We start from the raw sequence: 24,897 nt of genomic DNA on the forward strand, positions 1-24,897 counted from the left end.
TGAACTGTTCCCACAACCAATCGACCTTTCATCTCATGATCTCAATAGTTATTACATTTTTTTTTTGTATTTGCAGTTTGTTGTCTTTTGCATTCTGGTTGTAAACTCAGTCAGCTCCATCATGGGCACCAGCCTCCCCAGCATCCAGGACATCTTCAAGGAGCGATGCCTCAAAAAGGCAGCCTCCATCATTAAGGACTCACATCACCCAGGACAGGCCCTCTTCTCATTGCTACCATCAGGGAGGAGGTACAGGAGCCTGAAGACACACACTCAACGATTCAGGAACAGCTTCTTCCTCTCTGCCATCAGATTTCTGAATGGACATTGAACCCATGAACACTACCTCACTGCTTTTTTCTCTCTTATTGCATTACTTATTTAATTTTATTTATATATATATATATATATATATATATTTATTTACTGCAATTTAGTTTGTGTATTGAAGTGTACTGCTGCCAGAAAAGAACAAATTTCACGACATATGTTGGTGATATTAAAGCTGACGCTGGTTAGACAGCTAGTTGGTGTGGTCTTTCAGTGATTCTGATAGGGATTTACGAAGTATGCCCACGGGAAAAGGAATCTCAGGGTGGTATATGGTGACATAAAGTACTTTGATAATAAATTTACTTTGAACACACAGTAACTCACCCCAGTGTGGCAAGGATAGGGTTCCCCACTACCCCATAAACTCCCACATCCAACAAATTCCTCGCACCATTCACCATCGCCAGCGTGATCCCACCACCAGGTACTTCCTCCCCTCTCCTTTCACTCTCTACCAGTCAGGGTCACCGATTACCTCCAGTGCGAAGAGACCCGACCGACGGGGTTTGGAGGGCTGCTTCGTCAATCACCTTCATTCTGCCGCCCGCAACAGGCAAGATTTGCAGGTAGGCAGATATCTGAATTCATCTTCCCATTGTCACACTGACACATCTACCCACGTGCTGCCACATTGAGGCCAGGCACAGAGAAACCTCATATTCTACGTGGGTCACCTCCAACCTGATGGCATGAGCAGCAGCCACTGGCACCCACTCCCCTCTCCCCCACTTTTACTCTTCCTTATCCCCGTGGCCCCTAACCCTTCTCTTACCCCTCTTACACTGCCTACCACCCTCTGGTTGTCCCCCCTCCTCCTCTCTGACCACATTCTATCATCTTCAGCTCTTTGCTTCTCCCTCCAGCCTCTCATATCATTCATCCACCCTCCTACCTTCCTCTCCCTTCACTCATCAACCACGAGCCTGTGCTCCACCCCCTCTCCCCTCCTGCCTTTCCAGTGCTGAAGACAGGCCTCAGAGTGAATGGCTGACTGTTCACTCCTCTCCACGGCTGAATTCTGATTTCTTCCTCCTGCCTTTCCAGTGCTGATGAAGGGTCTTGGCCCAAAACGCCGAGTCCTCATGGACACTGCCTGGCCTGCTGAGTTCCTCCAGCATTTGCTGTGTGTCAGCCTCTCTCCGACAGGAGTGGGGAGAAGAGAGAATGACCAAGGACCACGATTTTGTTGTCCCCTTTCCCGAGCCAGCTGGAAGTACTGCGAGAGTCAACGTAAGCAGGTAACACACACAAAATGCTGGAGGAACTCAGCGGGTCAGACAGCGCCTATGGAGAGAGACAAAGAGCTCCCCTGATGAAGGGGTTCGGCCTGAAACATCGGCTCTTTATTCCTCTCCTGCCAAACTCCTCCAGCATTTTATGTACATTGCTTGTGAAACTAATGGACCCAGTGTGAGGAACAGTGGGCCAGAATTTTTCGGCCCGAGAGGCCCTTTGTCCTTGAGAGTAGGCTTTCCAAGATAACGGGCCAAGCAGAGAGCATTTCTCCATTTCCCTTTCACACTCTGTCTCTCATTCTCCCTGCGTCTTCCCCTTCACACTCTGTCCATGCTACATACGCAGCAGCCAAACAGCCCCTCCCATGGGAGCATCTCAGCATCCCGAGGCGAGTCAAGTCAAGTCACTGGCTGCAGGACAGCCAAGCTCCTGCCCGTGTGGGCACATACGAACATGTACACGTGTGTATGTTGTGTGGGAATGTACATACATGTAGCTTGTGTGTAGGAATGCCAGTATGCTGGGTACACACATACATGTGGCGTGTGTATTTACATGCTAAGTATGTGTAGTGCACTTATGAATGTGTACATAATGTAGCTTGTGTGTGCACGTGCACATTTACACGTGTGTGAGCAGGCGGCTTCCCGGGTGCACTCTGAATTACGTGAGTGTGCCTGGCAGTGATCCGCAGCCCTCGAGCATTCTGACAGAGAGCGGAGGATGTGGGCTGGGGCGGGAGGGAGGGGAGGAATGCAGCCCCCCACACACCCCGACAGTTGGAGGCCAATGCCAACCCAGCACGGTGTGTTGCGGCGGTGGGGGGAGTGCAAGACAACAGACGAAAGAACACGCACTGAGATACGACACAAGAACCCATTTTATACAGCGTTCCCACTCCTCCGGGTTACACCTGGGAATCGCGGCCTGCCTTCTTCCGCTTCACCTGCCGCGGCTGCTCCGCCTTCCGCTTCGGATGGGCCTGGCTGCCCACGGTTACCATGGAGTCCCAGATCTCGTCAACCTCCTCCTCCTTCACGTCTGCATCCACCCCTGGCTCCACGTCCTCCTGCTAAACGCAAACGATCGAGATGTAAACAAGGTTGAAGGAGTACAGAGAAAAGGACTGGCAGACCTGAGTTTGTAGGGAAAGATTGAATAGGGTAGGACTGTATTCCTTGGAACGGAGAAGATTGAGGGGAGATTTGACAGAGGTATACAAAATTATGAGGGGTATAGATCGGGTAAACTCAAGCAGGCTTTTTTCCACTGAGGTCATGGGTCAGGGGTGAAAGGTGAAATGTTTAAGGGGAACATGAGGGGAAACTTCTTCAGAGGGTGGTGAGAGTGTGGAACCAGCTGCCAGTACAAGTGCACTCGAGATCTATTCCAAAGCTGAAGAGAAGTTTGAATAGGTACATGGATGGTAGGGTTATGGAGGGCTATGGTCCTGGTGCAGGTCGACGGGAGTTGGCAGGTTAAATGTTTCAGCACAGACTAGATGGGCCGAAGGGCCTGTTTCTGCGCTGTACTTTTCTGTGACTCTGTGAAGAGGAAGAAGAGTTTCACAGTGAGCATTACGATGGCCAAGGCTGCGTGTGCAGGGCCTCAGAAGATCCGGGTCTCGTCAGAGGGGTGAGGTGAGGCATCTGGAAAGTGATTCCCCCCACCCTGAGCTTGTCCATCATCACAGCACAGTCTGTGCTTCTCCGCAGCGGAGTGCGGACTGTCTATGTCACCTCGGGCTGAATCAAACACGCACACCAAGCAGAAAGGAGTTCGTTCTGGCTGCTGTGTCCACGCGTCCTCCACCGCTCTGGCTCTCAACCATCTTTCAGAAGTTCTGATGAAGGAACTCAGTTCAAACCATCAACTCTTTATTCCCCTCCACAGTCGCTGCCTGACCTGAGTTCCTCCAGCATTTTGTGTGTGTGCAGACCCACTGACAACTATCTTCCTGGTTCTGCGTTTTAATTTAATCCCAAGCTACACAAATACTCCACTGGACCCTCTTTCTACATCGTTGGTAGCCACATGGCTCAGACAACTGGATCAATCCCTTCCCATGGTAAGGTGCTCTGCAGGTCAGGTGAGATTACCCAAACCCAGGTACCAGGCAGACAACACAGCCTTTGGGACACTCGATCTTTGCGACAGATAATTATGTCCATTCCCCAGACTATCGTTCGTTATGTGCCGTGTTGTATGACATCATCGTTAAGTGCTGTATCGTTATGATGTGGGCGATCCTGCTCTCATGACCATGACTGTGCTGGTTAAATATTTCTACAGGAGTGGTTTGCCATTGTCATCTTCTGGGCAGTGTCCTTACAAGATGCGTAACCCCAGCCATCATCAATACTCTCCAGAGATTGTCTGCCTGGCGTCAGTGGTCTCATAACCAGGACTTGTGATCTGCACCGGCTGCTCATACGACCATCCACCACCTGATCCCACGGCTTCATGTGACCCTGATCTGGGGCTAAGCAGGTGCTACACCTTGCCCCAGGGTGACCTGCAGGCCAGCGGAGGGAAGGAGCACCTCACACCTCCTTTGGCAGAGATGCATCTCCACCCCGCCAATATAATACCAAACAACAATGAAATTTCTCTTCTTTTACTCCTCTTGAACAGTTCCCTGAACTACAGTGACAAGGTTTGGTTGTAAATCTTTCCAACAGCCCTTCCACTCATCCTCACAGAAAATAACATCCTGAGACCTGATTGGCAAGCAGACCGGACTCTTGTCCCAATTCGACCCCAATGAGAGCAGAATCTGCCTCCTGTGTGCAAGCGTTCAGCTTCCCCTCACCACTGAGAAGTGACAGCAAACCTTGGGAAAGAACTCTCAGTGTGGTGTGGAGGGAACCCTGGCCCTTGGGAGGGGTGGTCCTGAGGGAGGGCCACACTGTGGGGAGGGTGGTACTGAGGGAGGGTCACACTGTGGGAGGGGTGGTACTGAGGGAGGGTCACACTGCGGGAGGGGTGGTACTGAGGGGGGGTCACACTGTGGGAGGAGGTGGTACTGAGGGAGGGTCACACTGTGTGGGGTGGTACCGAGGGAGAGTCAGACTGTGGGAGGGGTGGTACTGAGGAAAGTCACACTGTGTGGGGCGGTACTGAGGGAGGGTCACACTGTGGGAGGGGTGGTGCTGAGGGGGGGGTCACACTGTGGGAGGGGTGGTGCTGAGGGGGGGGTCACACTGTGGGAGGGGTGGTACTGAGGGAGGGTAACACTGTGGGAGGGGTGGTACTGAGTGGAGTCACACTGTGGGAGGGGTGGTACTGAGGGAGGGTCACACTGTGGGAGGAGTGGTACTGAGGGAGAGTCACACTGTGGGAGGGGTGGTGCTGAGGGGGGGGTCACACTGTGAGAGGGGTGGTGCTGAGGGGGGGGTCACACTGTGGGAGGGGTGGTGCTGAGGGGGGGTCACACTGGGAGGGGTGGTGCTGAGGGAAGGTAACACTGTGGGAGGGGTGGTACTGAGGGGAGTCACACTGTGGGAGGGGTGGTATTGAGGGAGGGTGATACTGTGGGGGGGTGGTACTGAGGGAGGGTCACACTGTGGGAGGGGTGGTACTGAGGGAGAGTCACACTGTGGGAGGGGTGGTACTGAGGGGAGTCACACTGGAAGGGGTGGTACTGAGGGAGAGTCACACTGTGGGAGGGGTGGTACTGAGGGGAGTCACACTGGGAGGGGTGGTACTGAGGGAGGGTAACACTGGGGGGGTGGTACTGAGGGAGGGTCACACTGTGGGAGGGGTGGTACTGAGGGAGAGTCACACTGTGGGAGGGGTGGTACTGAGGGAGGGTCACACTGTGGGAGGGGTGGTACTGAGGGGGGGTCACACTGTGGAAGGGTGGTACTGAAGGAGGGTCATACTGTGGGAGGGGTGGTCCTGAGGGAGGATCACATTGTGGGAGGGGTGGTCCTGAGGGAGGGCCACACTGTGGGGGGGTGGTGGTACTGAGGGAGGGTCACACTGTGGGAGGGGTGGTACTGTGGGAGGGTCACACTGTGGGGAAGTGGTACTGAGGGAGGGTCACACTGTGGGAGGGGTGGTACTGAGGAAAGTCACACTGTGTGGGGCGGTACTGAGGGAGGGTCACACTGTGGGAGGGGTGGTACTGAGGGAGGGTCACACTGTGGGAGGGGTGGTACTGAGGGGGAGTCACACCGTGGGAGGGGAGGTACCGAGGGAGGGCCACACTGTGGGAGGGGTGGTACTGAGGAAAGTCACACTGTGTGGGGCGGTACTGAGGGAGGGTCACACTGTGGGAGGGGTGGTGCTGAGGGGGAGTCACACTGTGGGAGGGGTGGTACTGAGGGAGGGTCACACTGTGGGGGGTGGTGCTGAGGGAGGGTCACACTGTGGGAGGGGTGGTACTGAGGTAGAGTCACACTGTGGGAGGGGTGGTACTGAGGGAGGGTCACACTGTGGGAGGGGTGGTACTGAGGGGGGGTCACACTGTGGAAGGGTGGTACTGAAGGAGGGTCATACTGTGGGAGGGGTGGTCCTGAGGGAGGATCACATTGTGGGAGGGGTGGTCCTGAGGGAGGGCCACACTGTGGGGGGGTGGTGGTACTGAGGGAGGGTCACACTGTGGGAGGGGTGGTACTGTGGGAGGGTCACACTGTGGGGAAGTGGTACTGAGGGAGGGTCACACTGTGGGAGGGGTGGTACTGAGGAAAGTCACACTGTGTGGGGCGGTACTGAGGGAGGGTCACACTGTGGGAGGGGTGGTACTGAGGGAGGGTCACACTGTGGGAGGGGTGGTACTGAGGGGGAGTCACACCGTGGGAGGGGAGGTACCGAGGGAGGGCCACACTGTGGGAGGGGTGGTACTGAGGAAAGTCACACTGTGTGGGGCGGTACTGAGGGAGGGTCACACTGTGGGAGGGGTGGTGCTGAGGGGGAGTCACACTGTGGGAGGGGTGGTACTGAGGGAGGGTCACACTGTGGGGGGTGGTGCTGAGGGGGGGGTCACACTGTGGGAGGGGTGGTGCTGAGGGAGGGTCACACTGTGGGAGGGGTGGTACTGAGGGAGGGTCACACTGTGGGGGGTGGTACTGAGGGAGAGTCACACTGTGGGAGGGTCACACTGTGGGAGGGGTGGTACTGAGGGAGGGTCACACTGTGGGGCGGTGGTGCTGAGGGAGGGTCACACTGTGGGAGGGGTGGTGCTGAGGGGGGGTCACACTGTGGGAAGGGTGGTACCGAGGGAGAGTCACACTGTGGGAGGGGTGGTACTGAGGGTGGGTCACACTGTGGGGGGGGTGGTACTGAGGGAGGGTCACACTGTGGGAGGGGGTGGTACCGAGGGAGGGTCACACTGTGGGAGGGGGTGGTACCGAGGGAGGGTCACACTGTGGGAGGGGAGGTACTGAGGGAGGGTCACACCGTGGGGGGGTGGTACTGAGGGAGAGTCACACTGTGTGGGGCGGTACTGAGGGAGGGTCACACTGTGGGGGGGTGGTACTGAGGGAGGGTCACACTGTGGGGGGGTGGTACTGAGGGAGAGTCACACTGTGGGAGGGGTGGTACTGAGAGAGGGTCACACTGTGGGAGGGTGGTACTGAGGGAGAGTCACACTGTGTGGGGCGGTACTGAGGGGAGTCACACTGTGGGAGGGGAGGTACTGAGGGAGGGTCACACTGTGTGGGGCGGTACTGAGGGAGGGTCACAGTTTGGGAGGGGTGGTACTGAGGGAGGGTCACACTGTGGGAGGGGTGGTACTGAGAGAGGGTCACACTGTGGGAGGGGTGGTACTGAGAGAGGGTCACACTGTGGGGGGGTGGTACTGAGGGAGAGTCACACTGTGTGGGGCGGTACTGAGGGAGGGTCACACTGTGGGGGGGTGGTACTGAGGGAGAGTCACACTGTGGGAGGGGTGGTACTGAGAGAGGGTCACACTGTGGGAGGGTGGTACTGAGGGAGAGTCACACTGTGTGGAGCGGTACTGAGGGGAGTCACACTGTGGGAGGGGAGGTACTGAGGGAGGGTCACACTGTGTGGGGTGGTACTGAGGGAGGGTCACACTGTGGGAGGGGTGGTACCGAGGGAGGGTCACACTGTGGGAGGGGTGGTACCGAGGGAGGGTCACACTGTGTGGGGTGGTACCGAGGGAGAGTCACACTGTGTGGGGTGGTATCGAGGAAGGGTCACACCGTGGGAGGGGTGGTACTGAGGGAGGGTCACACTGTGGGAGGGGAGGTACTGAGGGAGGGTCACACTGTGGGAGGGGTGGTACTGAGAGAGGGTCACACTGTGGGGGGTTGGTACTGAGGGAGAGTCACACTGGGTGGGGCGGGTACTGAGGGAGGGTCACACTGTGGGGGGGTGGTACTGAGGGAGAGTCACACTGTGGGAGGGGAGGTACTGAGGGAGGGTCACACTGTGTGGGGCGGTACTGAGGGAGGGTCACAGTGTGGGAGGGGTGGTACTGAGGGAGGGTCACACTGTGGTAGGGGTGGTACCGAGGGAGGGGTGGTACCGAGGGAGGGTCACACTGTGTGGGGTGGTACTGAGGGAGGGTCACAGTGTGGGAGGGGTGGTACCGAGGGAGGGTCACACCGTGGGAGGGGTGGTACCGAGGGAGGGTCACACTGTGGGAGGGGTGGTACCGAGGGAGAGTCACACTGTGTGGGGTGGTATCGAGGAAGGGTCAGACCGTGGGAGGGGTGGTACTGAGGGAGGTTCACTGTGGGTCTGTGTCTCTCGGTGCTGAGCAGAGAGTGCGGCCGGTGGATTGCCACGGTTTGAGCCTGGCTCTGCTGGGATTGGGGCCGGATTTATTTAGTTTCTAACAATGCGAAACATCTTCCGTTTGGATCACCAACTCAGGGCATCTGGGTGAATCGGAGTTTGGTGCAATGGACCGGCTGGGGAAAAGTTTCATCTCCTTGCGACTGCTGAGGAACACCGAACGGACTTTGCTGCCCGTCCACTTCTCCCCTCCCGTCCTGTCTCGTTTCTGAACTGTCTTTTTGACTGTTTGCTGGTGTTCTGCTGGCTGTAGACTCCGTCCCCACCCTGCTCACCCCCAGTGGTACTGTTTGAACTTTTTGAATTCGAACTGCGCCATGGCTGGGTGGCCCAGTCCAAGTCCGGCTCAGGAGCGGCAGCCGACGCACAGGACCACCCGTTCAAATTAAAGACCGCTGTGCGGTGTACCGTGCCTTCTTCAGTCTTTAGGAATGGCACCCTAAAGGCCGTGGGAGAGACTGCCGGAGGCCGCGAGGGCATTGCTGCAGTAGCGGCTCTGAACAGGAAAACGCTGTTGTATTTGAAGTCACCGAGGGGTGTGGTTTTGGCCCTGAGTCGGGGAATAAAGGTGGGGAGGGTTTTTATGTAGCTGGAGCCGGTGCTGGGCCCTGTGCGGTTGGGAATTTTCTCTCACGTCCACCCCATCTCCCTGACTCGGCCCTATTCCTCTTCCTGCTCCATGTACGCCCCTGAGACTGGCCCGAAGCAGGCGGCCCTCTTCCGAGAGGTGTCCGCAGTGCTGGAGTCGACAGGTCGCAGCCAGTGCGTACCATGGGCGGCTATTTCAACTGCACCCTCGAGGAGAGGGGTCGCACCGGCCCTCAGGGCAGCCGAGCATCGGGACCTGGTCGTGTCATCGGACATGGTCAATGTCTGGTGGCGTCCTCACCCTGATCGCTGAGCTTTCTCACGGAGGCGCAGAAGGGATGGGGGCTCGTGGATCGACCAGCTCTCTATCTCCGGGGTCCACATCTCCCAGGTTTGGCCGCATTGATGTGGCCGGTTGCGTGCTCGGACCGCCAGCTGGAGATGAATGCCCAGCCCACACGGGTGGGGTCCACAGACTGGCATTTCAACAGCCGGTTGCAGGAGGGCGGCCGGTTCCGGGAACTGTTCCGGCCGTTCTGGGAGTCCTGGCAGGAGGGATGGTAAGCTTCCCCTCCATGCGGCTCTGGTGGGACGTGGGCAAGGCTCACATCCGACTGTTCTGCCACCCGGGCAGAGGTGGTACTGAGGGAGGGTCAGTGGGGAGGGAGCACAGACCGGGAAGCTGTCTCAGCTCACTTAATGTCACAACATGTCGAGGAACCAACTAGAGAGCAGGCTATTCTGGACTGGGTTTTGAGCAATGAGGAAGGGTTAATTAGCAATCTTGTCGTGAGAGGCCCCTTGGGGAAGAGTGACCATAATATGGTGGAATTCTTCATTAAGATGGAGAGTGACATAGTTAATTCAGAAACAAAGGTAAAAAGAAACTTAAAGAGGGGTAACTTTGAAGGTATGAGACGTGAATTAGCTAAGATAGACTGGCAAATGACACTTAAAGGGTTGACGGTGGATATGCAATGGCAAGCATTTAAAGGTTGCATGGATGAACGACAACAATTGTTCATCCCAGTTTGGCAAAAGAATAAATCAAGGAAGGTAGTGCACCCGTGGCTGACAAGAGAAATTAGGGATAGTATCAATTCCAAAGAAGCAACATACAAATTAGCCAGAGAAAGTGGCTCACCTGAGGACCGGGAGAAATTCAGAGTTCAGCAGAGGAGGACAAAGGGCTTAATTAGGAAGGGGAAAAAAGATTATGAGAGAAAACTGGCAGGGAACATAAAAACGGACTGTAAAAGCTTTTATAGATATGTAAAAAGGAAGAGACTGGTAAAGACAAATGTAGGTCCCCTGCAGACAGAAACAGGTGAATTGATTATGGGGAGCAAGGACATGGCAGACCAATTGAATAATTACTTTGGTTCTGTCTTCACTAAGGAGGACATAAATAATCTTCCAGAAATAGTAGGGGACAGAGGGTCCAGTGAGATGGAGGAACTGAGCGAAATACATGTTAGTAGGGAAGTGGTGTTAGGTAAATTGAAGGGATTGAAGGCAGATAAATCCCCAGGGCCAGATGGTCTGCATCCTAGAGTGCTTAAGGAAGTAGCCCAAGAAATAGTGGATGCATTAGTGATAATTTTTCAAAACTCGTTAGATTCTGGACTAGTTCCTGAGGATTGGAGGGTGGCTAATGTAACTCCACTTTTTAAAAAAGGAGAGAGAGAGAAACCGGGGAATTATAGACCAGTTAGCCTAACGTCGGTGGTGGGGAAACTGCTGGAGTCAGTTATCAAGGATGTGATAACAGCACATTTGGAAAGCGGTGAAATCATCGGACAAAGTCAGCATGGATTTGTGAAAGGAAAATCATGTCTGACGAATCTCATAGAATTTTTTGAGGATGTAACTAGTAGAGTGGATAGGGGAGAACCAGTGGATGTGGTATATTTGGATTTTCAAAAGGCTTTTGACAAGGTCCCACACAGGAGATTAGTGTGCAAACTTAAAGCCCACGGTATTGGGGGTAAGGTATTGGTGTGGGTGGAGAATTGGTTAGCAGACAGGAAGCAAAGAGTGGGAATAAACGGGACCTTTTCAGAATGGCAGGCGGTGACTAGTGGGGTACCGCAAGGCTTAGTGCTGGGACCCCAGTTGTTTACAATATATATTAATGACTTGGATGAGGGAATTAAATGCAGCATCTCCAAGTTTGCGGATGACACGAAGCTGGGTGGCAGTGTTAGCTGTGAGGAGGATGCTAAGAGGATGCAGGGTGACTTGGATAGGTTGGGTGAGTGGGCAAATTCATGGCAGATGCAATTTAATGTGGATAAATGTGAAGTTATCCACTTTGGTGGCAAAAATAGGAAAACAGATTATTATTTGAATGGTGGTCAATTAGGAAAAGGGGAGGTGCAACAAGACCTGGGTGTCATTATACACCAGTCATTGAAAGTGGGCATGCAGGTACAGCAGGCGGTGAAAAAGGCAAATGGTATGCTGGCATTTATAGCGAGAGGATTCGAGTACAGGAGCGGAGAGGTACTATTGCAGTTGTACAAGGCCTTGGTGAGACCACACCTGGAGTATTGTGTGCAGTTCTGGTCCCCTAATCTGAGGAAAGACATCCTTGCCATAGAAGGAGTACAAAGAAGGTTCACCAGATTGATTCCTGGGATGGCAGGACTTTCATATGAAGAAAGACTGGATGAACTGGGCTTGTACTCGTTGGAATTTAGAAGATTGAGGGGGGATCTGATTGAAACGTATAAAATCCTAAAGGGATTGGACAGGCTAGATGCAGGAAGATTGTTCCCGATGTTGGGGAAGTCCAGAACGAGGGGCCACAGTTTGAGGATAGAGGGGAAGCCTTTTAGGACCGAGATTAGGAAAAACTTCTTCACACAGAGAGTGGTGAATCTGTGGAATTCTCTGCCACAGGAAACAGTTGAGGCCAGTTCATTGGCTATATTTAAGAGGGAGTTAGATATGGCCCTTGTGGCTACGGGGGTCAGGGGGTATGGAGGGAAGGCTGGGACGGGGTTCTGAGTTGGATGATCAGCCATGATCATAATAAATGGCGGTGCAGGCTCGAAGGGCCGAATGGCCTACTCCTGCACCTATTTTCTATGTTTCTATGTTAATCTATGCTTGACGGAGCCGGGGATCCCCACGAACTCTCCGCCCTACACCACACCCCACCCCCCACCAGCTTGGACACAGATCTCCCACACACCCTGGACAGGTCAGCTAATCCCAGTTACCCCGGACTGGTCGCTAAATCCCAGTTATCCCGGACAGGTCAGCTAATCCCAGTTACTCCGGACCGGTCACTAAATCCCAGTTGCCACGGACTGGTCACTAAATCCCAGTCACCCCAGACTGGTCACTAAATCGCAGTTACCCCGGACTGGTCACTAAATCCCAGTCACCCCGGACTGGTCACTAAATCACAGTTACCCCGGACCAGTCACTAAATCCCAATTGCCACGGACCGGTCACTAAATTCCAGTTGCCACAGACCGGTCACTAAATCCCAGTTGCACCGGACTGGTCGCTAAATCCCAGTTGCCCCGGACTGGTCGCCAAATCCCAGTCATCCTGGACTGGTCGCTAAATCCCAGTTGCCCCAGACTGGTCACAAAAGCCCAGTTGCCCCAGACTGGACACTAAATCCCAGTTACCCCGGACTAGTCACTCACCTCCCAGTTGTCTCGACTTGAGAACAGAAGGCAATTGAGCCGAGACTTCAAATAAACCTGAAAATGGAATTAGAGAAGGAGTGAGTGGTGACAGTTATCGGGGCGGGGCAGATAAGGGGGCGTCAGGAGTTCGGGAGGGCTTGGAAAAGGGTATCCCACAGCACGGCAAACGGGATTCCAGTTGGTCTAGTCCGGGGTCTCTGATGTTGGGTGTGGAAGAGTTTCTGATGGGAGCAAATCCGCCAAGGTATTTCTGTTTTTGGGGGGCTCTCCGATGGAGTTAGACTACTGCAGCGTATACTTAAGTAATGGGGCTGGTCTCCCACAGTGTACGTTTATGACAGTGAGGGTCTCTGATCAGACCGGTCTCCTGCACTGTACGTTTCTGATGGTGAGGAGTGTCTCTGATCAGACCCATCCCGACCGTGTATGCTTCTGATGGTGTTGATGGGGCTGGGTCTCTCTGGGGAAGAGTGTGGTTTCTCACCTTGTGCACCAGCTTCCCGTCGACCACATTGTGCACCCGCAAGAAGCGGTCGAGCCCGCAGGACGCCACGAAAGGCAAGGACGGGTGACACTGGACGCTGCGCACGCTGCCCGCCTGCCCTTTCAAACACCGCAGCAGCTGCCCTGAAGAGACAGAGAGAGGATGATCACAGCACCAACACTCGCCAACACCTTCACCGACAAGAGCAGGCTCACGCACAGCCCACTGGATCTCAACCAGCCTCCTGAACCTCTTATTCTGGTCTCTCTACACCTGAGGTATTGTGGACAGTTGTGGTCTCTCTACACCTGGGATATTGTGGACAGTTCTGGTCTCTCCACACCTGAGGTATTGCGCACAGTTCTGGTCTCTCTACACCTCAGGTATTGTGGACAGTTCTGGTCTCTCTACACCTGAGGTATTGTGGACAGTTCTGGTCTCTCTACACCTGGGATATTGTGGACAGTTCTGGTCTCTCTACACCTGGGATACAGTGGACAGTTCTGGTCTCTCCACACCTCAGGTATTGTGGAAAGTTCTGGTCTCTCCACACCTCAGGTATTGTGGACAGTTCTGGTCTCTCTACACCTGAGGTATTGTGGACAGTTCTGGTCTCTCTACACCTGGGATATTGTGGACAGTTCTGGTCTCTCTACACCTGGGATACTGTGGACAGTTCTGGTCTCTCTACGCCTGGGATACTGTGGACAGTTCTGGTCTCTCTACACCTGGGATACTGTGGACAGCTCTGGTCTCTCTACACCTGGAATATTGTGGACAGTTCTAGTCTCTCTACACCTGGGATACTGTGGACAGCGCTGGTCTGTCTACACCTGGGACACTGTGGACAGTTCTGGTCTCTCTACACCTGGGATACTGTGGACAGCTCTGGTCTCTCTACACCTGGAATATTGTGGACAGTTCTAGTCTCTCTACACCTGGGATACTGTGGACAGCGCTGGTCTGTCTACACCTGGGACACTGTGGACAGTTCTGGTCTCTCTACACCTGGGATACTGTGGACAGCTCTGGTCTCTCTACACCTGGAATATTGTGGACAGTTCTAGTCTCTCTACACCTGGGATACTGCAGACAGCGCTGGTCTGTCTACACCTGGGACACTGTGGACAGTTCTGGTCTCTCTACACCTGGGGTATTGTGCACAGTTCTGGTCTCCCAACACCTGGGATACTGTGGACAGTTCTGGTCTCTCTACACCTGAGATATTGTGCACAGTTCTGGTCTCTCTACACCTGGGATATTGTGGACAGTTCTAGTCTCTCTACACCTGGGATACTGTGGACAGCTCTGGTCTCTCTACACCTGGGATACTGTGGACAGTTCTGGTCTCTCTACACCTGGGATACTGTGGACAGTTCTGGTCTCTCTACACCTGGGATACTGTGGACAGCTCTGGTCTCTCTACACATGGGATACTGTGGACAGCTCTGGTCTCTCTACACATGGGATACTGTGGACAGCTCTGGTCTCTCTAGACCTGGGATACTATGGACAGTTCTGGTCTCTCTACACCTGGGATACTATGGACAGTTCTGGTCTCTCTACACCTGGGATACTCTGGACAGTTCTGGTCTCTTTACACCTGGGATACTGTGGACAGTTCTGGTCTCTCTACACCTGGGATACTGTGGACAGTTCTGGTCTCTCTACACCTGGGATACTGTGGACAGCTCTGGTCTCTCTACACATGGGATACTGTGGACAGCTCTGGTCTCTCTAGACCTGGGATACTATGGACAGTTCTGGTCTCTCTACACCTGGGATACTCTGGACAGTTCTGGTCTCTTTACACCTGGGATACTGTGGACAGTTCTGGTCTCTCTACACCTGGGATACTGTGGACAGTTCTGGTCTCTCTACACCTGGGATGTTGTGGACAGTTCTGGTCTCTCTACACCTGGGATGTTGTGGACAGTTCTGGTCTATCTACACCTGGGATACAGTGGACAGTTCTGGTCTATCTGCAGCTGGGATACAGTGGACAGTTCCGGTCTCTCTACACCTGGGATACTGTGGACAGTTCTGATCTCTCTGCACCTGGGATACTGTGGACAGCTCTGGTCTCTCTACACATGGGATACTGTGGACAGTTCTGGTCTCTCTACACCTGGGATACTGTGGACAGCTCTGGTCTCTCTACACCTGGGATATTGTGGACAGTTCTAATCTCTCTACACCTGGGATACTGTGGACAGCTCTGGTCTCTCTACACCTGGGATAGTGTGGACAGTTCTGGTCTCTCTACACCTGGGATACTGTGCACAGTTCTGGTCTCTCTACACCTGGGATACTGTGCACAGTTCTGGTCTCTCTACACCTGGGATACTGTGCACAGTTCTGGTCTCTCTACACCTGGGATACTGTGGACAGTTCTGGTCTCTCTACACCCGGGATACTGTGGACAGTTCTGGTCTCTCTACACCTGGGATACTGTGGACAGTTCTGGTCTCTCTACACCTGGGATACTGTGGACAGTTCTGGTCTCTCTGCACCTGGGATACTGTGGACAGTTCTGGTCTCTCTACACCTGGGATACTGTGGACAGTTTGGATCACTCAACACCTGGGATACTGTGGACAGTTCTGGTCTCTCTACACCTGGGATACTGTGGACAGTTCTGGTCTCTCTACACCTGGGATACTGTGGACAGTTCTGGTCTCTCTACACCTGAGGTATTGTGGAAAGTTCTGGTCTCTCTACACCTGGGATACAGTGGACAGTTCTGGTCTCTCTACACCTGGGATATTGTGCACAGTTCTGGTCTCTCTACCTCTGGGACACTGTGTACAGTTCTTGTCTCTCTGCACCTGAGGTATTGTGGACAGTTCTGGTCTCTCTACACCTGAGATGTTGTGCACAGTTCTGGTCTTTCTACACCTGAGGTATTGTGGAAAGTTCTGGTCTCTCTACACCTGGGATACTGTGGACAGTTCTGGTCTCTCTACACCTGGGATACGGTGGACAGTTCTGGTCTCTCTACACCTGGGATACGGTGGACAGTTCTGGTCTCTCTACACCTGGGATACTGTGGACAGTTCTGGTCTCTCTATACCCGGGATACTGTGGACAGTTCTGGTCTCTCTACACCTGGGGTATTGTGGACAGTTCTGGTCTCTCTACACCTGGGATACTGTGGACAGTTCTGGTCTCTCTACACCTGGGATAATGTGGACAGTTCTGGTCTCTCTACACCTGGGATACTGTGGACAGTTCTGGTCTCTCTACACCTGGGATACTGTCGACAGTTTCCTAAAGAATATGCTGGGGCAGCAGGTTGGGGGTAACAGACACCAACAGAATCAACAAACTCATTCGTAAGGCCAGTGATGTTGTGGGGATGGAACTGGACTCTCTGACGGTGGTGTCTGAAAAGAAGATGCTGTCCAAGTTGCATGCCATCTTGGACAATGTCTCCCAGCCACTACATAATGTACTGGGTGGGCACAGGAGTACATTCAGCCAGAGACTCATTCCACCGAGATGCAACACAGAGCGTCATAGGAAGTCATTCCTGCCTGTGGCCATCAAACTTTACAACTCCTCCCTTGTAGGGTCAGACACCCTGAACCAATAGGCTGGTCTGGACTTATTTCCTGGCATAATTTACATATTACTATTTAATTATTTATGGTTTTATTACTATTTAACTATTTATGTTTTATTACTATTTAATTATTTATGGTGCAACTGTAACGAAAACCAGTTTCCCCCGGGATCAGTAAAGTATGACTATGAATGATAGGCCAGCCATTGAGAAGATCTATCAGATTGGCTGGACGTGGTTTTGATGTGGAACGAGGTCTGAATGGAGGAGGCCTGCTTCCTTGATCATTTTGGAGAGTGACAGCAGGTCTGACTGAAGCTTCTTCATTTCTGACAGGGTTGGACAGTCTGGATATTGGGAAGGCGCGGTGTCAGGGGTACGGAGGCCTGGAACATTTCTGTACAGAAATAGGCCTTTTGGCCCATCTCTCCGTGCTGAACTCTGCTTAGTCCCACTGACCTCACCCGGACCATAGCCCTCCACACCCCTGCCATGGATATACCTGTCCAAATTCCACTTAGATATTGAAATCCAACCTGCATCTTCTACTTCCACTGGTACCTCTTTCCACACCCTCACCTAACCTTAAATTGAAGATAGTTCCCACCCAAGTTCCCTTAAACTTTCCACCTTTCCCCCTTAACCCATGACTTCTTGTGGCAGTCCCACCCAACCTCAGTGGAAAAAGCCTGCTTGCATTTACCCTGTCTATACCCCTCAGAATTTTGTATATCTCTATCAAATCTTCTGCAATCCAAGAATAAATGCTAAGCTATTAAATATTTCCCTGCAACCGAAGTCATCCAGACCAGGCAACGTCCTTGTAAACTTTCTCTGTACTCTTTCAACCTTATTTACAGCTTTCCTGTGGGTCGGTGACCAAAACTGCACACAATACTCCAAATCAGACCTCACTAACATCTTATACAACTTCAAGTTAACATCCCATCTCCTGTACTCCATACTTTGATTTATGAAGGCCAATGTGCCAAAAGCTTTCCTTCTGACCCTGTCTACGTGTGACACCATTTTCGAGGAACTCTGGACCTGTATTCCCAGATCCCCCTGTTCTGCCGCTCTCCACGCCCTCCCGAAGGGCTTCACCTCTGCCCCTCTGGAATCCCGGGATGGAAGGTCACTGAACTGCAGGTGATATACTTCCCGAGACAGAAAGGACTGCAGGAACTGGAATGAGGGGCAGGGGCAGTCTGCTGGAACTCGGTGGGTCGAGCAGCATCTGTGAGGGGGAGGAATTGTCGGCATCTCGGCTCGAGACCTGCAGGGAGAACACTTCTGTTCTGGGAAAGTGTGGGGCAGGCACCAGCGGGCGGGCTGGTCTCTTTCTACCGACGGGAGCTTGTCGTTCAGGTGCAAGAAACCTGAACACTTCCCTGTGACGACCGCGGACCCGCCGGCAGCCCAGAGTGAACAGCCGAATCCGGGAGGGGAGAGATGGAGTGTCAGGCTCTGATCACCACGGCAGGCCGAAGAGTCTGCGCCAGGTTGGCGGGGGGGGGGGGGCAGCCGAGGGGTCGGCAGAGGGTCGGGGGGCGCGGCAGAGGGGTCGGGGGGGCGCGGCAGAGGGGTCGGGGGGGGCGCGGCAGAGGGGTCGGGGGGGGGCGCGGCAGAGGGGTCGGGGAGGGGGGTCATTCAGGCAGGCCCCTGGGACGCAGAAGACAGCACCTACCTTTCCGGAGGTCCAGGACAGCCAGATGCCCGTGGGTGTTACCCACAATGACCGAACTGCAGGGGCAAGAAACACAATGGCGTCAGTGACACAGACGTCCCAGTGAGGCAGAGAGAGCGATAGAGGGTGTGGGAGGGATAAAGAAATGGGGGGGGGGGGGGTGCGATACACACATAATTGGATTGAACGTTGTACATCATCTCACCAAACCTTCCAGAGGAAGGAGAGATGCAAAGAACACGACATTGACTCACTTGGCATCAGGCGTCAGTGAGAGAGCGGTTAATGGAACCTCGCCATACGTCATCTCCAGAACAGGTCGGCGCTGAGCACTGGGGTCGTAGACACGGACCTGTGGGCACAAAACGTCACTGCTGACGGAACAGATATTCTGTTCAAACAGGATGGGGTGCCAGTGGGGACGGGTCTGTCACTGTGTGACACCGGGGTACGGTACCGGTGGGGACGGGTCCGTCACTGTGCGACACCGGGCTACGGTACCGGTGGGGACGGGTCAGTCACTGTGCGACACCGGGGTACGGTACCGGTGGGGACGGGTCCGTCACTGTGTAACACCGGGCTACGGTGTGTAACAATCAATCACCAAGTTCAGGGCTGAGCACTTCCCAGAGGGAACACCGTTCCCACACAATGTGCACGATTCCACAGTCTGGTCATCCAGATACGAGTTTCTGTGGTGAACCATGCGGCCGTTTGGTGAGAGTTCAGGGTCAAGAACGAGTCAGCACTCACCTGGCTGTGTCCTGTACAGGTGACAAGTTTGTCGGAAGCTGGGATGAAGTGTACGTCCCTCACCCAAACCGGAACGCGGAGATCCAACCAGTCATTACGTACCTTCAATAGAGCAGGAGACAGCGTCAAACGGACCGACTGGGGGAAGGGGGAAGAAAGGATCGGAGAGGGGTGGCAGATAGAAAATATATGAAAGGGATAGGGGCCGGGTGGGGGTGGGCAGATGAGAGAGGAGACGGGGGGGGGGCAGACGGGAGAGGGGACTGGGTGGGGGGGGGGGGCAGGTGGGCAGACGGGAGAGGGGACAAGTGGGCAGACGGGAGAGGGGACGGAGGGGCAGACGGGAGAGGGACTGGGGGGGGCAGACGGGAGAGGGGACCGGAGGGGGCAGACGGGCGAGGGGACCGGAGGGGGCAGATGGGCGAGGGATGGGGGGGGGCAGACGGGAGAGGGGACTGGGGGCGGGTGGGGGGCAGACAGGAGAGGGACTGGGGGGGCAGACAGGAGAGGGGACGGGGGGTGGGGGCAGACAGGAGAGGGGACCGGGGCAAGTGGGGACAGGGTGTGATGACCCCAGGGGCTTACATCTTCGCCGTGAACACAGTCTCTTGCGGCCTCTGCAGGTCCCAGACTCTCAGCTCGTTCTCCTTGCCTCCGGTGGCCACGTGCTCCCTCCTCTCCGGGTTCTGCCGCATCCGGCAGACTCTGGCACCCACCTGCACCTCGGTCTGCAGGGTGAAAACGATGCACGTGAGCTCCCCCGCGCACACACCAAGCCCTTCACACATTACTCCACCACCCAGTTCATCGTCCTCAGCTCGCGGACACCTCTCCACTGATCTGCTCCAGATTCCTGAACACTATCCCCCCACCCCCCCAACTGACCCTGCCTCCTGCCCACCTGATTTGGTGACGATTACCCCCTCTGGACCCCACTGTCTCCAATATCCCAGACACAGCCTCTCCAACACCTCACTCATCGGGACACCAACAGACCTCCACCCCTCCAAAATCACCTGCTCCCCTGCCCTGCGGCCCCCTCCCAGCTCCCGGATTCCTACAACAGGGAAGGCCATTCAGTCCTATCAAGTCGCAGTTCTATCCTATCCCCCTCATCAATCGCCTCTGTAATCCTCTGTCCCCACAATCCCTCCCAGATTTTTACCCTCAGTCACGCACTCAGGGCAATTAACCCACTGATCCCCGCAGTATGGGATGAACCCGGAATACCCCGGGGCGGCGGAGACCATGAGGCCTTTGGGGGAACGTGCAAACTCCACACAGGCAGTGCCAGAGTTGGAATGGAAACTAGCGGTCCCTGGTGACGTGAGGCAGCGTTCCCTCTCTCACGGGTCCCTTCTTTAGGCTATCAATACCACCCCCAAACCATCCTTACATGATCGGTCGACCCTTCTTGCCAAACTTTCAGAAGCCCCGACTCCACGCAGGTGATAAGGGAGCTGCAGAGAGGACAAAGGTGACTGTTACAGACATCGCGGAGGGTCACACTGAGAAAGGCAGGCTCGGGGAGATGAGAGGTCACACTTGCCTCTTGTAACAACAGGCCCTTCAGCCCAATACCCATCCCCAGTGCAAAAATACCATCACTCCCACCTTCCCTCCCCTCGTACGCTGCCATGACTGAATGGCGGAGCAGTCCGGATGGGCAGAGTGGCCTAGTTACCTCCTGTCGTTTCAGACTCCACTTGTGACTGTAGTCACGCTGGCCCCTTGCGCCTGCCCTGCCCTTCACTGAGATCGTGGCCTTCCCATTCCCCACAACTCGCCAGCGTCCGCAACCCACTCATCTCAGCCTCGAGGACACTCGTGGCTTTCTGGGGTCAGGAACATGAAAGATGCTGGGTGCGTCTGCATTTGTGCCACCCGCGTCCCGACACTTCCTCTCTGCCCCCTGTCCCCTCACCCCTCCCGCAGCCCTCCACCCTCACCATTCCCCACATCCTTTGCTCCCGCCAGATTCACAAACTCGCTCTCCGCTCCACGTTGACAAACACAGGACTTTGCAAAAGTCTTAGTCGCCCCAGCAAATATATGTGCCTCAGAATTTTGCACAGTACTGCATTGAATATAGAATTCCTCCTCTTCTTCGCATCAGATTGTGTCTGATCCCCAGACTCTGTGCAATTAAGACCATAAGACAAAGGAGCAGAAGTAGGCCATTCGGCCCATCGAGTCTGCTCCATTTTATCATGAGCTGATCCATTTTATCCCATTTAGTCCCACTGCCCCGCCTTCTCAGCATAACCTTTGATGCCCTGGCTACAATTAAGGTGAGAGGGAGCAAGTTGCTTTGTTCTTTTTTACAGGAAGTGGTAGGTGCCTTGAACATGTTACCAGGGGTGGTAGTGGAGGCAGATACAATAGGGGTATTAAAGGGGCTCTGAGACAGACACATGGATATGGACATTATGTACCTAGACATTAGCAAGATGGAATTAGAAACATAGAAAACCTACAGCACAATACAGGCCCTTCAGCCCACAAAGCTGTGCTAAACATGTCCTTACCTTAGAACTACCTGGGCTTGCCCACAGCCCTCTATTTTTCTAAGCTCCATGTAACCATCCAGGAATCTCTTAAAAGACCCTATCGTATCCGCCTCCACCACGGCCGCCGGCAGCCCATTCCATGCACTCACTACTCTCTGCGTAAAAAAAAAACTTACCCCTGACATCTCCTCTGTACCTACTCCCCAGCACCTTAAAACCATGCCCTCTCGTGTTAGCCATTTCAGCCCTGGGGAAAAGCCTCTGACTATCCACACAATCAATGCCTCTCAGCATCTTACACACCTCTATCAGGTCACCTCTCATCCTCCGTCACTCCAAGGAAAAAAGGCCGAGTTCACTCAACCTATTCTCATAAAGCATGCTCCCCAATCCAGGCAACATCCTTTCTATGGTTTCCACGTCCTTCCTGTAGTGAGGCGACGAGAACTGAGCACAGTACTCCAAGTGGGGTCTGACCAGGGTCCTATATAGCTACAACATTACCTCTCGGCTCCTAAACTCAATCCACGATTGATGAAGGCCAATACACCGTATGCCTTCTTAACCACAGAGTCAACCTGCGCAGCAGCTTTGACTGTTCTATGGACTCAGACCCCCAAGATCCCTCTGATCCTCCACACTGCCAAGAGTCTTACCATTAATACTATATTCAGCATCATGTTTGACCTCCAAAATGAACCACCTCACACTTATCTAGGTTGAACTCCATCTGCCACTTCTCAGCCCAGTTTTGCATCCTATCGATGTCCCGTTGTAATCCCTGACAGCCCTCCACACTATCCACAACACCCCCAACCTTTGTGTCATCAGCAAATTTACTAACCCATCCCTCCACTTCCTCATCTAGGTCATTTATAAAAATCATGGAGAGAACAGATCCCTGAGGCACACACGGGTCACCGGCCTCCATGCAAAATATGACGCGTCTACAATGCAGTTGGCCAGTTAATTACCTTCTGTGTTGGTTCAGCACTACACTGCGGGGCCAAAGGGCCTGTTCTTGTCTTTTACTGTTCTATGCTCCAATGGGTGCAGGGTGGGGATACGTCTCTGCCAAAGGAGGTGTAAGGTGCTCCTTCCCTCCGCTGGCCTGCAGGCCACCCTTGGGCAATGTGTAGCACCTGCTTAGCCCCCCGATCAGGGTCCCGTGAAGCCGTGGGATCAGGTGGTGGATGGTCGTATGAGCAGCCGGTACAGATCACAAGTCCTGGTTATGTGACCACTGACACCAGGCAGACAATCTCTAAAGAGTATTGATAATGGCTGGGGTCACCCGTCTTGTAAAGACACTGCCCAGAAGGCGGCAATGGCAAACCAATCATTCTATAGAAAAATATGCCAAGAACTGTCATGGCTGTGGAAAGACTAAAACCGCCTAAGTGACCACTTTATCAGGTACAACTGTACACCGGCTCGTTGATGGAAATATCTAATCAGCCAATCACGTGGCAGCAACTCAGTGCATAAAAGCATGCTGACACGGTCAAGAGATTCAGCTGTTGTTCAGACCAAACATCAGAATGGGGAAGAAATGTGATCGAAGTGACTTTGACAGTAGAATGATCGTTGGTGCCAGACGGGGTGGTTTGAGTATCTCAGAAGCTGCTGATCTCCTGGGATCTTCACACACTAGAGTTTACAGAGAACTCTCTAGAGTTTACAGAGAATGGTGTGAAAAATAAAAACATCCAGTGAGTGGCAGTTCTGTGGGTGAAAACACCTTGTTAATGAGAGAGGTCAGAGGAGAATGGCCAGACTGGCTCAAACTGACAGTAACTCAAATAACCACAGGTTACAACAGTGATGTGCAGAAGAGCATCTCTGAACACATTCAGTGGCCACTGAGGATATACTGTGCATTTGGGTTTTTCTTTTTTCTACCTCAATGTACTTGTGTATGGACTGATCTGTCTGGATGGCATGGTGATGATTTTCTCTGTAACAGGGCACAGAACAGTACAGGCCCTTCAGCCCACAATGTAGGGTAGACCTTTTAAACTACTCTAAAATCAATCTAACCTTTCCCTCTCACAAACCCTCCATTTTTCTATGACCCATGCACCCATCTAAAAGTCACTTAAATGTCCCTAATGTATCTGTCTCTACACCGCCCCTGGCAGGACGTTCCACACACCCACCACTTACCTCTGATCACCTTAAATGTCCCTAATGTATCTGTCTCTACACACCCACCACTTACCTCCGATCACCTTAAATGTTCCTAATGTATCTGTCTCTACACACCCACCACTTACCTCCGATCACCTTAAATGTTCCTAATGTATCTGTCTCTACACCACCCTGGCAGGACGTTCCACACACCCACCACTTACCTCCCATCACCTTAAATGTCCCTAATGTATCTGTCTCTACACCACCCCTGGCAGGACGTTCCACACACCCACCACTTACCTCCCATCACCTTAAGTGTTCCTAATGTATCTGTCTCTACACCACCCCTGGCAGGACGTTCCACACACCCACCACTTACCTCCCATCACCTTAAATGTTCCTAATGTATCTGTCTCTACCCCACCCCTGGCAGGACGTTCCACACACCCACCACTTACCCCCGATCACCTTAAATGTCCCTCATGTATCTGTCTCTACACCACCCCTGGCAGGACGTTCCCACACCCACCACTTACCTCCCATCACCTAAATGTTCCTAATGTATCTGTCTCTACACCACCCCTGGCAGACGTTCCACACACCCACCACTTACCTCCGATCACCTAAATGTTCCTAATGTATCTGTCTCTACACCACCCCTGGCAGGACGTTTCACACACCCACCACTTACCTCCGATCACCTTAAATGTCCCTAATGTATCTGTCTCTACACCACCCCTGGCAGGACGTTCCACACACCCACCACTTACCCCTGATCACCTTAAATGTCCCTAATGTATCTGGTCTCTACACCACCCCTGGCAGGACGTTTCACACACCACCACTCTCCGTGTAACAAACCTACCTCTGACACCCCCCTATACTTTCCTCCAATCTCTTGTATTAGCATTTCTGCCCTGAGAATAGTCTCTGGCTGTCCACTCGATCTGTGTCTCAGATCATCCTGTACATTTCTGTCGTCACCTCTCATCCTCCAAGGAGAGAGGCCCAAGTTCACTCAATCTATCCTCATGTTTCAAGCTCTCCAGGCAGCGTCCTGGCAAATATCCTCCGCACCATCTCTGAAGCTTTCACATGCCTCCTCTAACGAGGCGACCAGAGCTCAGCCACAGTATTCCAAGTAGCCTCACTCTCTCATAACCATCTATTGA

General features: G+C 53.6%; 1 pseudogene; it reads right to left on the reverse strand.

Moving 5' to 3' along the window:
- Positions 1-2,431: 2,431 nt before the first annotated feature.
- On the reverse strand, positions 2,432-20,682 carry LOC140193631 (WD repeat-containing protein 74-like; annotated as a pseudogene).
- Between the last annotated feature and the right edge of the window lie 4,215 nt (positions 20,683-24,897).

Source organism: Mobula birostris, unplaced genomic scaffold, assembly GCF_030028105.1.
Source record: "Mobula birostris isolate sMobBir1 unplaced genomic scaffold, sMobBir1.hap1 scaffold_644, whole genome shotgun sequence".
Taxonomy (NCBI): Eukaryota; Metazoa; Chordata; class Chondrichthyes; order Myliobatiformes; family Myliobatidae; genus Mobula; species Mobula birostris.